The sequence below is a fragment of the Mesocricetus auratus genome, unplaced genomic scaffold (assembly GCF_017639785.1).
Source record: "Mesocricetus auratus isolate SY011 unplaced genomic scaffold, BCM_Maur_2.0 Super-Scaffold_100008, whole genome shotgun sequence".
Lineage (NCBI taxonomy): Eukaryota > Metazoa > Chordata > Mammalia > Rodentia > Cricetidae > Mesocricetus > Mesocricetus auratus.
The window spans coordinates 48744606-48759192 of NW_024429192.1; the positions used below are offsets into that span (position 1 = coordinate 48744606).

The window sequence follows — 14587 nt, forward strand, 5'->3', positions numbered from 1 at the left end:
TTGTGAACTGCAATGCAACATGTGTACAAAGTACAGCTCTTTGAAACTGTCAATATTTATATGACAAGTGATCAAAAATTTAATATTTACATATTATGACTTCTATAAGAGATTTTAATACAGAAAATGTGATAACTCGACAGACAGTTAATACATACATTTACATAGCCATAGGCAGTTCATATACATTACCTGTGCAGCTATGAGGCACATACAGACTTGAAATATATCAGGTACTCTGAAATGTAAAACAAAGAATTTATCTAAGTACAAATTAATTTATTGGGCCAAAACTAGAATTTATGCCGAGACAACTTCTGCATATAAAGAAGGCAGAGTAGTTTATGTGTATATGTTCCCATAGGTATTCTAGATCACTCTAAACTCAAACATGTTAATGTATGCACAGAGTACCTCAGCAGTGTCATTGAGGGACCAAGACTCACTATGGCCTCTACAATGCAAATGTTCTCACAAGAGGACGAGGAAAACACTTAGAAATGATTTTTTTCTTGGTGTTCTTCCAGGACTAATGCCTTCCTAATACAAACTGCTCTTTGAAATGAAACTCCTCCAGTTCATCTGCACTCATGCTGCCTTGCTGCTAGAACACTGGGGAGAAAGCAAAGTGCTTCCATGAAGGCGTCCACAAAAAAATAAAGGAAAAAAATGCTCCTTTACTTTGTTACAGCAGTGCAATTTCAGACTGACTCTATCAGAAGATCTGCTCCCAGAACATGGGGGCATGCTGCATAGTGCCCCCTGGCCTGACACACTGCCATAACTACCATCGACCCAGGTACTGACAGAGAGAACCATGAATGCCCAGCTTAAAACTGCAGTTGATAATCACACTTGAAAAAAGCCCTGAATTTATATGGAAGATCATTGTAACAAGAAAGCTACAAGTGAAATTGTCAAACTAGAAGTTTCATAATTCATTCTGAATGTAAAATAAGGTATTGTTTTACATAAGGCTAAGTATAGCTGACAATAGTAAGACGAGAGGGTCAGTAAACATTGCTCAAAGGTGTGCATAGGTAATGATGTTTATGATGGCTCAATAAAATAAAAAACTGGAGTGTGAATGAATTGCCGAGAAACTTCAGAAAGTTATTCTATGTAGGCATCTAGAAGTCAAAGCTTGAAATTTTTTTGCTCAGTAGGCTTAGCTCTAGACACTGTTAAAATTATAGAAAGCAAGTAGAGATCTATTTTAAACATAATGGCTCAATAAGTAAAGGCATTTGGTGCCAATTCTAAGGACCAGAATTTGACCCTAATGATCCATATGGTGGAAGGAAGGAACTGACTTATTAGGTTGTCTTCTGACCTACACATGTGCTTTGGCTCCAGTTCCAACCTACACACATACACACATAGTAAGTAAACAAATAAAACATAAAAGAGAATAGTATGGTATTGAAATTTTACAAGAAATTAGAATGTCTGACAAAATAAAATAAGTAAGGTATATCACACATATATAAACTAATATTTCTCTACAACTTAAAACATTTTTAATTTTATGGAATACTCACATGTACAACAGTAAGTTATATAAGCATATATAATGCCAGTTGGACAGGAAATATGACACTGAAGATTATAAAACTGGAATACACATATATAAATACCAAGAATAATACTATTGACTCTTTAAATTCTGTTCTGCATAGGTTTATAGACAGCTAATTATCAACAATAACCATTACTTTTATAATAGTAAAATATTGATTTGTAAGGTAGAGGTAAAAGAAAAAATGGAAAGTGCCATATGGAAATCATAAACTTTCTTTGAGAAATAAATTAATTCAATCACACATAAAATCTACTAGGTGTGCCTACAGAGAGAACACACTTCCTCCTCATCAGGGTACACAGGGTCTTTTTCATCCCATTACTCTAGGATCTACACAGTAATTCAGTAACACATTTTTAATCATCCTAGTAAAACTTTTTAAATTATGCAGAGTGAAATGATGGCAAGAACAACTCAGGACTGAAAATCTGTTGTATCTAGTAGAGACTAATTTATTCACTAAGCAGGCAACATTCAATGAGCATCTACTGTGTGCAAGGTGATGCATTTATCAACACCATGTGTTAAAAGATAGAGTAGGATGTATCCCCACAGCACTAACCCTTTAAAAGCTCTGAACATATGTAGGAACAGCTCAAATACAGTTGCAAACATAACATAGCTCAAGATATGTCCAAGAGAGCTTGTACATCTTAGAACAAGAAAATGTATGCTACATTTATTCTTTTATATTGTGGAGTGAAACTTATTCATAGGAAACATTGACTAAAAGTTCAGACTTAGCATGCATTATTTATAAAATGCATTCGTAAATTCTTCTAAATATTTAAATTTATATTGGTGTGATTTGCTGCATGGTAATGGTGATGTAACATAAAAGAAGATCAAAGAAATACTGACCCAATCTACGATATGAAGCATGTAAGATTGTCTCAGATTATGCAGAGTTACATGAAACACACTGACAATTATTAACAGACAAGAGTTATTTATCAGCCATTTAAGTAAGTAAGTTAGTTACTTGTTAATCCTTCCAAAGACACTGTTATGACAATATCAGCAGGGAAAGAAGGGGAGATAAGGCAGACCATTCTTACTGGACAGATAAAACTGGACAGCTTATAGATTCGTTCTGTAACTGGTAAGTTTTTCTTTAGTCTACAGTCATAACTTTAGTTTCCTGAAGCCAGTTACAAGGTTGAGGTCAACTGAGTCCATCCTTGTGAAGTGGTGACAAGTCCAAAGATAGCGATTCCTGTGATCACTGATCTCTGGCCAAGGCATACCAAGTTCTGGGCAACAACAAAGTTACCAGGTGGGCTGATGATTAAGTTCTTAGAATTTGCTACCAGACAATTATATCTCAGGCCAGCTACATATTTCCTGTATTTAAAACGGTGATCATGCATAGGACTCAATGTCATGGGCATATAACAAAATAAGCAAAATAATCAGCCATAGAGTAAGGATTTCCTTACATGGTCCTGATAGTAGCATCACAGATGCATGAAAAAAGAGAGAAACCCTTATTATAAGGTAAGGAACTAAACTAATCAAAAAGTCAGAAGGTAAAGACAATCTATTGGACATGCATCCTACTGCCCAGCAAATCACCCAAGAGGCAGTCATGACCTGAATGCTCAGTGAACATTTGACAGGAAATGATATGTAACAGTGTTAATAACACAAAATCTCCTCATCCAGCATTGTTAAGTACTACCCATACTATTGAAGAGAAAGAGTAAAAAGGTTGATTCACTTTTCTTAACAGCTGAATAACACATTGTATAAATGCACCATGTTTTCAATAAACACTTATCAGTTTACAGAAGTACTTTCCAACTTCTGGCCAATTCAAATACAACAGCAATGAACATGAATAAGCAAGTATCTCTGTCATAAGATTTAGAGATCTTTGGGTATGCTCAAGGATGGTATAGCAAGATCTTGAGGTAGATCTATTCCCAGATCCCTGAACAATTACCACCTGATTTTCATAGTAGCTCAACAAGTTTGTACTCCCACCAGTGATGAGTAACTGTTCCCCTTATGCACTATCATACGTTTTATTGATTTTGATTACTACAGCTGAAGAAAAATAACATGTTAAAATAGATTTAATCTGCGTTTTCCTGATGAAATAAGGATGCTAAACATTTGTTTTTCAGCCATTGTGGTTCATCTTTTGAGAATTCTGCTTAGTTCTGTACCCATTTTTAATTGAGTTATTTTTTCTTAATGTTCAGATTTTTGTTAGTTCTTTATATATTCTACATACTAATCCCGTATTAGACATATTTGTAAAGACCCTTTCCTCTTCTGTATGCTACCACTTTACACTAATGATGGTAGGAACTTAGATGCAGTCACCATACCATAGGGGAGCTGTTAAGAGAAGCTTTTTCCTTGAGAGAATGCCTTCCCGCCAGCCTGGTTCTAGAGCCGCATCAGTCCCAAATAAACACACAGGAGGCTATAATAATTATGAAGCTGTTGGCCTTGCTTGTTTCTTACTGGCTAGCTCTGACTTAAGTATTTACCCCATAATTGTTAATCTATGTATTTCTCTTACCGGAGACGTTCCGGGCTTCCTACCCCATGGCGGTTACATCTTGAATTCCTGTGTTTCTCCTTCCCAGAGTCCTCCTGGACTCCTAGTCCCTCCTATCTAGATTCCCTATAGGCCAGACAGTGCTTTATTGACAAATGCACAGGACTTCCCCAACATCTCCTCTTTTCTGTTTAAACAAAAAGAAAGGTCTTAACTTTAACATAGTCAAATCATATATAATAGAATAGTTATCAAGTAAAAATACAGTTACAATATTTAGTCTATCAACATTCAGCAAAGTTTAAAGAAAATATCATCCATCCCATCCTTGTGAGTCTAAAGTTCTATATGTAGCTTATCTCTTCCCCAACAGGGAGCCGACACCACAACTGACATCTTATACCACCAAGTAAAATCTCCAGTGCCAGAAATGGTTTAGACTTTGGTGAGCCGTTTGCCAAAAGGGTCCTATTGACCTCCCCAAACGTAACTGGCTATTTCCAAAGCTACTGATTGCACACTGCAGCATGATGATAAGGCTCTGTGTTTGAGAATAACATTTACTTATGTCATCCAACAAGGAGAAGTTAAGCCCAATTAGAAGCTTCACTCATACTAATAGTGTTCATGTTTCTAGAAGGTACTCTACAAGCTAGTGAAGGAGAAAAGTAACTATTAATATCACCCAGCAACAAACCCTGTGACCTACAACAACAACCTAGTGTAATAAGTGGCAAAAATGTTCTTGGAGTAGCCACTACTTTTAGTAGGAGTAAGGCCCACTCTATGAGATGGAACCCATACCTGACACTGCTGAAGTGGCCAAGAACTTGGGATGAAACACTACTGATTTGCTAAAGGAACACAGGAATAAAGTGACTCCCAATAATATATTTCTATACCCACTATGGTAGTTTGAATGCAATTGACCCCCATGAACCCAAAGTAGGTGGCTCTATTAGGAGGTGTGGTTTTTTGGAATGGGTATGGCCTTGTTGAAGGAAGTGTGTCACTGTGGAGGCAGACTTTGAGGTTTTCTATGCTCAGGATACTATTCAGTGAGTCAACTTCCTGTTGCACAAAAGACGTACAACTCTCAGTTACTACTCCAGCACCACATCTGCCCGAACATTGCTATGTTCCCAATTGCTATGATGACAATGGACTGAAACTCTGAAACTATAAGCAAGTTACCCCAATCAAATGTTTCATTTTATATGAGTCACTATGGTCATGGTGTCTCTTCACAGCAGACATGAACTTGCAAAGACTGTGGAAACATGTGTAGGACCCACACAAGTTCAAGTCACTTAATATCTCAACACTGAGAGGGGGAAGTGGATACAAGGTTATACCTCAAACAAGAATCTATTTGCAACTGTTGCTTCCTGATAAAGGGAAAGTAAGAAAGTAAGTTTCTCAGAAATAGTGTTATTGGGGGGTATCAACTACATTCCATGATAGGCCCTATGCTGAAAAATCGTGGTCAACAAAAATAAACCTCATGGTTTTAAGGGTTTTTTAAATATCTCTGGAGGGGGCATTGAGAGAAAGACACACATATGAGACACACATAGAAAGTGAGAGAGAGAGAGAGAGAGAGAGAGAGAGAGAGAGAGAGAGAGAGAGAGAGAGAGAGAGAGAGGGAAGTTGAGTGGATAGGGAGGCGAGGAGGTTCTAGGAGGATTTGGAGTAGAGAAAAGCACAAACAAAATATAGGAAAATTTCTAACTTAAATTTTTTAAAAGAATAGAATTAGCTGACTTTATTGAAGACATGAAATAAATTTTAGAAATGAAATATTTTTCATTTTTCCTTTTATGTTACATGCTAATCAATTATGAATGGTTCCTATTGCTGAAACTTGCCTCCCAGAAGAAAACTGTCTTGGGAGGCAATAGCATTTGCCTCACCTTGGTCAGCTCTCAAGAAAATAATCAAGAAGAATATGAATCATAAAGGCATATATTCAAGACCTCTACAGATGACAGAGGCAAAGAGAAAACCAGGTTATCCCCAAAGGAAATACAACTTATCAGGTAAATGATTTCTCATCAGCAAAGCTAGAATATATAAAAGAATAATGTCTTCAAAGTGCTGAGATCCAATAAACACTTCAAAATTACATATGCAACTAAAATATACTATCATTAAAAGCAAGTAGAAATCACGTGTCTAATGAAGACCAAGATTTTACTTATCATACCCATTCATCAATGGAATTCAAAGATATGTATTAAGTAAATGAAATCCAGATGGGAAACATAAATAAAAAAATAAGTATAGCAATGTGTTATGTTGCTAACTCTTCAGCAACTTATTCCTTAAAAAAAAAGACAATAGGCTGCAATTCCTTACTAATGTTTATGGTGTAAACACCCTCATTGTAATGAACAGTTAAACATCATAGTACAGAATGTGGAGTTGGGAAAAGGTGTACACCGTAAGTAACTGTCAGTTGAACCTGAGCTCCTGAAAACTGCAAGAGAAGGAACAACACCAGGGAACCTTAAACTAGAATTAGTGTAAAAACTGGATAAAAGAACCAAATACAAACGTTATATAACACTAACATGTTCTCAAGACAAAAATCTTCTACATTTTTATATAGTTAGATTGGTATCATAGCACGAAAATGTGGAAGTATTAAAGAATTATTAAATATTTAAAAGTAATTAATTTCAGATAGAAAATTAAATTGAAATGTATAATGTTTAACAGGAAAGAAGCTTAAGAAAACTCAAATAATACAACAGAGTAAAATTTTATCTAATTATAATGTTTATCCTTTGAAAATTTCATACATGTATACAATGAAACATGATCATATTCATCCCCCATTTCTCCTTTAAACCCCTATAAGTTCTGGACACATTTCCTCATTAGTCATAATGGAATTTCTAAAACTGAAAAGAATAGAAAATACAAAATAGATTACTAGCAATTAGGCATGCAAGTGATCAAATTAACAAAAATCAATCATATTCTGATCAAGCACCAATGTGAACTGTAAAATGCTGTAGCAAACTACCAACAAAAACCACATGTCAAAAACAAAACGAAATGTTCTCCTGAAAGAGTAGGAAACCTGAGGTAGCTAGAGTAATGTCCACCTCTATCTTCTTAGTAAAAAACATTACTAAGGAACAGAAACAGTCACTAAATAACAAAAATGAAATAATTCATCAACAAGTAAAATAAATTACTCTGTAAACATCTAATAGCATAGCCATAACAAGCCAGGCAAAATTTCCCATCATAATAAAGCTTTTTACTGTATTTTATCATCAATTGCCAAGTGGCCAATAAAAAGGTAATGGTAATTTAACTACTCAATAATCTAATTAACAATTATTAACGCACTAATGAAGCTTTGTATCTAATAATTATAAGATATACATGCCTTCCAGGCACACATGAACATTTTAGAGCTGACCTTATGTTAAAGCACAAAGTATGTCTCAACACAAAAGAACTGAAGTACTTCATTCCTCCCTTCTGCACAATTAACCTTGGTACTGAACTGAAGTATGTCCCTTACCAAAACTATAATAATGGGCACATTAAAAATTAGACCTCTGAGTAATCTTCACTGCTTATAAAACAGAATGACAATGACAAAATATATAGGTTCACAGCATGCAGATAATCCAATTGTTAGCAAAGATATGCATGTAGCTTTGAATTTAAGTTAAAAGGAAGCACAGGACTAAATTATCCAGAGGTTACAAAATTTATAGTAAAGGAACACCAGGAAATGTAAAAGCAGAAATAATTACAAGAATGAAAAACAAATATGTACAAAATCAGTAAAATAAATCATTAGATTTTTTAAAAAGGAATAAAATAGATATATATCAGGGAAATTTTATAATAAAAAATAGAAGTTACAAGTAGCAACATTAAAAAGGAGAAAAGACAAAACTTATATGCATTTAAATGAATGCAGAAGCTATAAATAAATACTTCCCCCAATTATTTGAACTAAATATTTAAGTTGTTGTAATACAAAAATGAAAACAGTTTTATTGAAAATTGTTAGTGGCTGGGAAATATCTTGAAAACCTAAACTAAAAATGATGATATAATGCAAATACATAATTATATGCTGGCAAATCATACTGCACAACCTAATTAATTTTAAATTCTGATGAACCTACAAAAATTGGCTTAGGTTGATACTATAAACATTGGACCACAGAAAACAATAAATCACCTTATTCTTACAAAACACCCACATAATTTTGACAATAAAACCACATAAAGGACTGGGAGTGGTTATGTATGTCTTTAATCCCAGCATTTAGGAGACAGAAGCAGGAGGCTCTCTCTGAATTTAAGGCCAGTCTGGTCTCCAAGTTCCAAGCCAGGCAGTGCTACATAGTGAGATCCTGTCTCCAAAACAAAAAAAAATTAAAAATATAAAAAGAAAAGATTAACAAAAATATATGAAGAAGTTACATGAGAAGAAAATTATTCATAATAATGAGTAAAAAATATGTTAGCAAAAAAAGTAAAAGTAGCAAGCAGCAAGAGTTATCAGTTACTGAACTCCCACTACACAGTTTGTTAGGTGTACTGCATTCATTGTTGAGTTTAATGTGTATTTCAGTAGGCATCCCATAGGGAGAGACCTAAGCATGGGCGTGGTCAGTGGCACAGGTGCCTATGTCTCTCTCTACAGCATCCTTCATTTATCCTTATTTCTGTTTTTTAGTTTTCATACCAAGTAATGTATTTCCTTACAGCATTTCCATATATGTTATCTCAGTTACTGCTCTACTGCTGTGAAAAGACCCTTATAAAAGAAATATTTAATTGGGAGTTTGCATACAGTTTCAGAAAGTTTGTCCATTGTCATTATAGCAGGGAGCATGGTGGCATACATGTAGACATGGGCCTGGAGCTAAGAGCTTTACATCCTGATCTACAGACGCAGAGCGAGAAAAAGTCTGAGCCTGGCATGGACTCTTAAAACCTCAAGTTCATCCCCAGTGACACACTTCCTCCAAAAAGGTCATGTCTCCTTATTCTTCTAATCCTTCTCAAATGGTGCAACTCCCTGATGACTACGCATTCAAATATATGAGCCTAAGGGGAGTTATTCAAACACCACATACATATATCACAGTACATTATGCATGCTCACACATTCACTAAGTTCTTCCATCTTCTCTCTTGCTAGTCCTTTTCATCCTGCAAATATCCCCTTGCATCTTGCATGTAATACATGTATACATGCATATATACATGTTCATAAATCTAGATCTATCTTAAAATATATATGCATGTATATATGTATATGTACATCTAATTCCATTTAGTGTAGCTCATATGTACCTGTGTTTAAAGCTGACCATTTACGATTAGATAACCTGTGAGAATCTAATCCCCAGTGAAAACTGACTCTACCTATCTTCCTTTGGGGTGGGGCTTATGAAATTTACCCCCATCCCCACTGACATGGTGACTGATATGTTCATTATGAAGGTCTTGTTTTGGCAAACATAATGTGGGTATTTCTTGGGTCAGCATCCCTGTTATGTCTACAAGACGCTACTTTGCAGAAGGTATCGTGGTCTTTTGGCTCTTATAAACTTTCTGCAGTACCTTCCATGATGTTCACTGACCCTTGGGCATAGGGGTTGGGTTGCACCGTTTATGTACCAACTGGAGACAGGCACCCCAAGGTTACGTCTTCCCTGCATTTTTGTCATTTGTTGCTTTCTGGAATTGTCTCTGTCTGCTAAAGAAGCTTCTTCTGAGAGATGAAGGCTCCACTTGCCTTGGGTAGAAGAATAAGTGCTTATAAGACAGTTTAGAAGCAGTACTAGCTTAAGGAAAATGATAGCAAAAATTTTCTCTAAGGTCCATGACCTTACCAATCACATGTAGTTCACTAGGTTTATGGTAACAAGTATAAATTCCTTCCAAGAAGTCCTTAAATAGAATTACACAGCTCTGTTTACCACCAAGATGGCTATTTTATTGGGCTGGTCATTGATGTGTCTCTCAGGCTTAAAAGCTGGGTAAGACCACTGATTACTTTTGTGCAGTAGCAGTTTGCATAGTCCTTGCTGATTCTCTGCAACTCACTTATAAGAAGGATTCCCAGCAGTACCAACTCAATTCCTCCAAGTCCTGCTATTCTGGTTATTAAGCATTCTCTTTCCCCTTACTTGAATTTGAGCTGGCCTTGAGCATGTTTTTGAATAGACAATAATAAAATGACTCTATGCCCATTCAGATCAAAGGTATGAATTCTGGCTTCTTTATTTATTTCTTGTGATACAGATACCATACAAAGAAGTTCTGGCTAGATTAATGGTAGGAGGTATTTGTAGAGAGATCAAGACAAATCTCAACCATTCTACCCAGTATACTAAGACTATAAATCTATAAATAGAGCCACCATGAATATTCTTGCTCCAGATAAGTACACCTAATAAGGGTAGCTATATGGTGAACTCAACTATTACCAACTAAAGCAGAACTGCCCAGCTACACTCATTTATTTTGGTTAGTTTGTTTTGTTGTTAACTTGATATAGGCTAGAGTCACTTTGAAAGAGAAAACGTCAACTGAGAAAATGCCACCAACAGATAGGCAAGCCTGTGGGGGTATATTCTTAATGATTGATGTGGGCATAGCTCACTTGGGAGGTGGTGGTCCTGAGGTGAATAAGAAAGCCTGATAAGTAAGTCTTGAAGCAGCATTTCCTCATTGCCTCTACATCAGTTCCTAACTCCATATTGCTGCCTTAAGTTCTGTTATGACTTCCTTCAAGGAGGAGCTGCGACGTGAAGTGTAAGTGAAATAAACGCTTGCCCTCTCCAAGTTGCTTTTGATGATGGTGCTTCATTACAGCATATGATGGCAAAGATAATAGCCAGACTCTAGAAATGTGCCAAATAACAGTATTTGTGACTAGGCCACTAAATTTGAAATATTTTGATAATGAGATATTCATGAAACAGGGGTTGAAAGAAAGGACAATAAAGAGAACATTACCAAACAAGTTACAGCAATTGTCCACACTAGAACTGTCTCTAATTAGAACCCTCTAGGAAACAGCATACCATTCCTTCTTAGTTACACCTTTGAAGGCCAACACTGCTAGGGATTTTAATCACTAGCTTGGGAAAGACTATTTATTTAAGCCTTCTTATAATAGCCTCCTAGCAATTAAAGCCTTCAGAGAGGTAGAGTCTAGAGTATAGCAACAAGCAGACTTCAGAGACAAAGGATGAGTTGGAGGGGAGAAAAAGCAGCAACCCAGGTAGGAATTCAATGTGCAAGCAGGATCTGCTTATCCACTACCAGACTGCAGTAGTTAAGGTGGGCCACATAAACTTAGAGACTGTAACTATCACACACTCACAGCCTCCAAACTGACCTGATCTGGACACAAATGCTACTTCTTCCCAGATTCCCTAGTTAACTATCTCATTACTTTGTATTTGTCATCTACTTCAAATCATCTCTTTTTCTGAAGTTTTCCAACCCACCACACCATCTTCAGTCTCAGTAAATAAAGCTGCTGTCTACCTCAAGGAGAGATTAATGGTCATGAAATTAGGTTTCTCTGACACACTTAAAGTAGACTGCATTCATGCTCTCTTCTGCTGCCTTAAAATGTGAATGTGATGTATCTATTGATCTACTGAAACCCTTGTACAGTATGTATAGTATGCCTGAAACTTAAAAAGAACACTCTTAGCCGGGTGGTGGTGGCACATGCCTTTAATCCCAGCCCTCGGGAGGCAGAGGCAGGAGGATCTCTGTGAGTTTGAGGCCAGGCTGGACCGACAGCCTCCAAAACAATACAGAGAACCCATGTCTCATAAAACCAAAACAAACAAAAAAGAACACTCTTTTCTCTCTGATATTCCCATACTCAGAAAAATTCTCTGCCTGGTCATCCAACAGAGCTCAACTTGGCCATTACCTCTTCAGGAAAGATTTCATTGGCTTGGCAAGCTGACCTACAGTTATTTCTTTCCTTCTTTCAGTATAAAATTTCACACTGTATTAAAACTCTTCAAGCCCCCTCCATCCCTTGCTCAGTGCTTGAGGTGAGTCAGGGCTCTGCTCTGGGCCCCAACTCCAGACATCCCCCTGCTTCTGTCTCCCTGGGGGTGACCTGTGGCTAGACAGGACCCAGCCTTACTGGAAAGGATCACCCTGAGTCGGGCCACATCTCAGCCATCAGTCCTCTCCAGCCCCTGCCCAGTGCTTGAGTAACCTCCCGCCCCTTCACTGTGCTTGAGTCTTCAGTCTCCTCCAGTCGCTGCCTGTGCTTGAGAGTTTCTCAGAACCACCTGCACCCATCGTGAGACCCACTGGAGTATTAGACCTGCTTGAACGGCACTGGAAGAGAGAGATCCTTAGACCCAAGCACACCAGGAGAGGAAGAGACCCCACAAGCTCCTGCTGGAAGAAGGGATGGGAAGACAGCAATACAGAAACAGCCAACAACAGAAGAACCAGTATGACATCACCAGAGTCTACACTAGCAAGACCTGAACATCCCGACACAAATGAAACAGAAAAGAATTACCTTCAAAACAACCTCATGAAAATGATAGAGGCCCTCAAAGAAGATATGAGAAAATCCCTTAAAGAAATAGAAGAAAAAACAAACCAACAAAATGCAAGAAATAAACAAATCTCTAAAAAGAAAGCCACGAAAAATCAATCAAACAGATGAAGGAAACAATTCAAACAGTCAAAAAACCTAAAAACTGAAATGGAGACAATTAAAAATAAAACACAAACTGAGGTAATACAGGTAATAAGAAGGCAGAATAAACAATCAGGAACTACAGATGGAAGCATAACTAACAGAATACAAAATAGGGAAGACAATTTCATGCACTGAAGATAAACTAGAGGAAATAGATTTATCAATAAAAGAAAGTTTTAAATGGAAAAAATCCTTAACACAAAATATCCAGGAAATATGGGACATTGTGAAAAGAACCAAACCTAAGAATAATAGGTATAGAAGAAGGCAAAGAAGCCCAGCTCAATGGTGCAGAAAACATATTCAACAAAATAATAGAAGAAAACTTTCCCAACCAGAAGAAGGACATGCCTCTGAAAGTACAAGAAGCTTACCAAACACCAAATAGACTGGACCAAAAAAACCAAAAAGCAAAAAAATCCGCTTGCCACATAATCAAAACACCAAACATACAGAATAAAGAAAGAATATCAAGAGCAGCAAAGGAAAAAGGCCAAGTAACATATAAAGGCAAACCTATGAGAATAACACCTGACTTCTCCATGGAAACTATTAAAGCCAGAAGGTACTGGATAGATGTTCTACAAACACTAAGAGACCACAGATTCCAGCCCAGACTACTATTCCCAGCAAAATTCTCAATCACTATAAATGAAGAAAACAAGATATTCCATCACAAAACCAGATTTGCACAATATGTATCCACAAATCTTCTAGAAAAAAAAGTTTTAGAAGAAAAACTCCAACTCAAGGAAGTTAATTACACACAAAATAACATGTGCAATAGATAATCTAACTTTACCAGAAGTCAGAAATAGGGTAAAACTCACACACAAAATCACCACCAAAAACAGATACAAAGCAAGCAAGAATAAACAATCGAAGGTCATTAATATCCCTGAATATCCAATATCCCTGAATATCCATGGTCTTAACTCACCTATTAAAACACACACAGGCTATCCTAATATCTAACAAAATAGACTTCAAACTAAAATTAATCAAAAGAGATGAAGAAGGTTATTTCATATTCATCATAGGAAAAATCCATCAGGAAGAAGTCTCAATTCTGAACATATATGCCCCAAATATAAAGGCACCCACACTCAAAAAAGAAACATTACTAGAACTCAAATCACACATTAAACCCCACACACTTATAGTGGGAGATTTCAACACCTCACTCTCACCAGGTCCACCAGACAGAAACTTAACAAAGAAACAATGGAACTAACAGAAGTCATGATGCAATTGGGTTTAACAACATCTATAGAACATTCCATCCAAACAAAAAAGAATATACCTTCTTCTCAGCACCACACGGAACCTTCTCTAAAATTGACCACATACTTGGCAATAAAGCTAAGCTCAACAGATAAAAAAAATGGAATAACCCCTGTACCTTGTTGGACCACCACAGCTTAAAATTAGAATCAGCATCAACAAAAATTGCAGAAACCCCACAAAGTCATGGAAATTGAACAATGATCAATTGTATCATCCCTGAGTGAAGGAAGAAATAAAGAGAGAAATCAAACACTTCCTAGAATTTAATGAAAATGGAGGCACAACATACCCAAACCTATGGGATACTGTGAAAGAAGTTCTAAGAGGAAACTTCATAGCACTAAGTGCCCACATGAAGAAACTGAGAATTGCCATACTAAAGAATTAACAGAATACCTGAAAGCACTAGAACAAAAATAAGCAAACTAACCCAGAGGGAGTAGATTCCAGGAAATTATCA

General features: G+C 36.5%; 1 protein-coding gene across 8 annotated transcripts in view; it reads right to left on the bottom strand.

Moving 5' to 3' along the window:
• Zbtb20 (zinc finger and BTB domain containing 20) overlaps window positions 1–14587 on the bottom strand; it is a 730935-nt gene that overhangs the window by 551065 nt on the left and 165283 nt on the right. For all 8 annotated transcript variants that reach the window (XM_040750810.1, XM_040750809.1, XM_040750808.1 and 5 more), the window contains exon 3: window positions 193–238. The gene's annotated coding sequence lies outside the window, so the exon portion shown is untranslated. The remainder of the gene's footprint in view (window positions 1–192; window positions 239–14587) is intronic.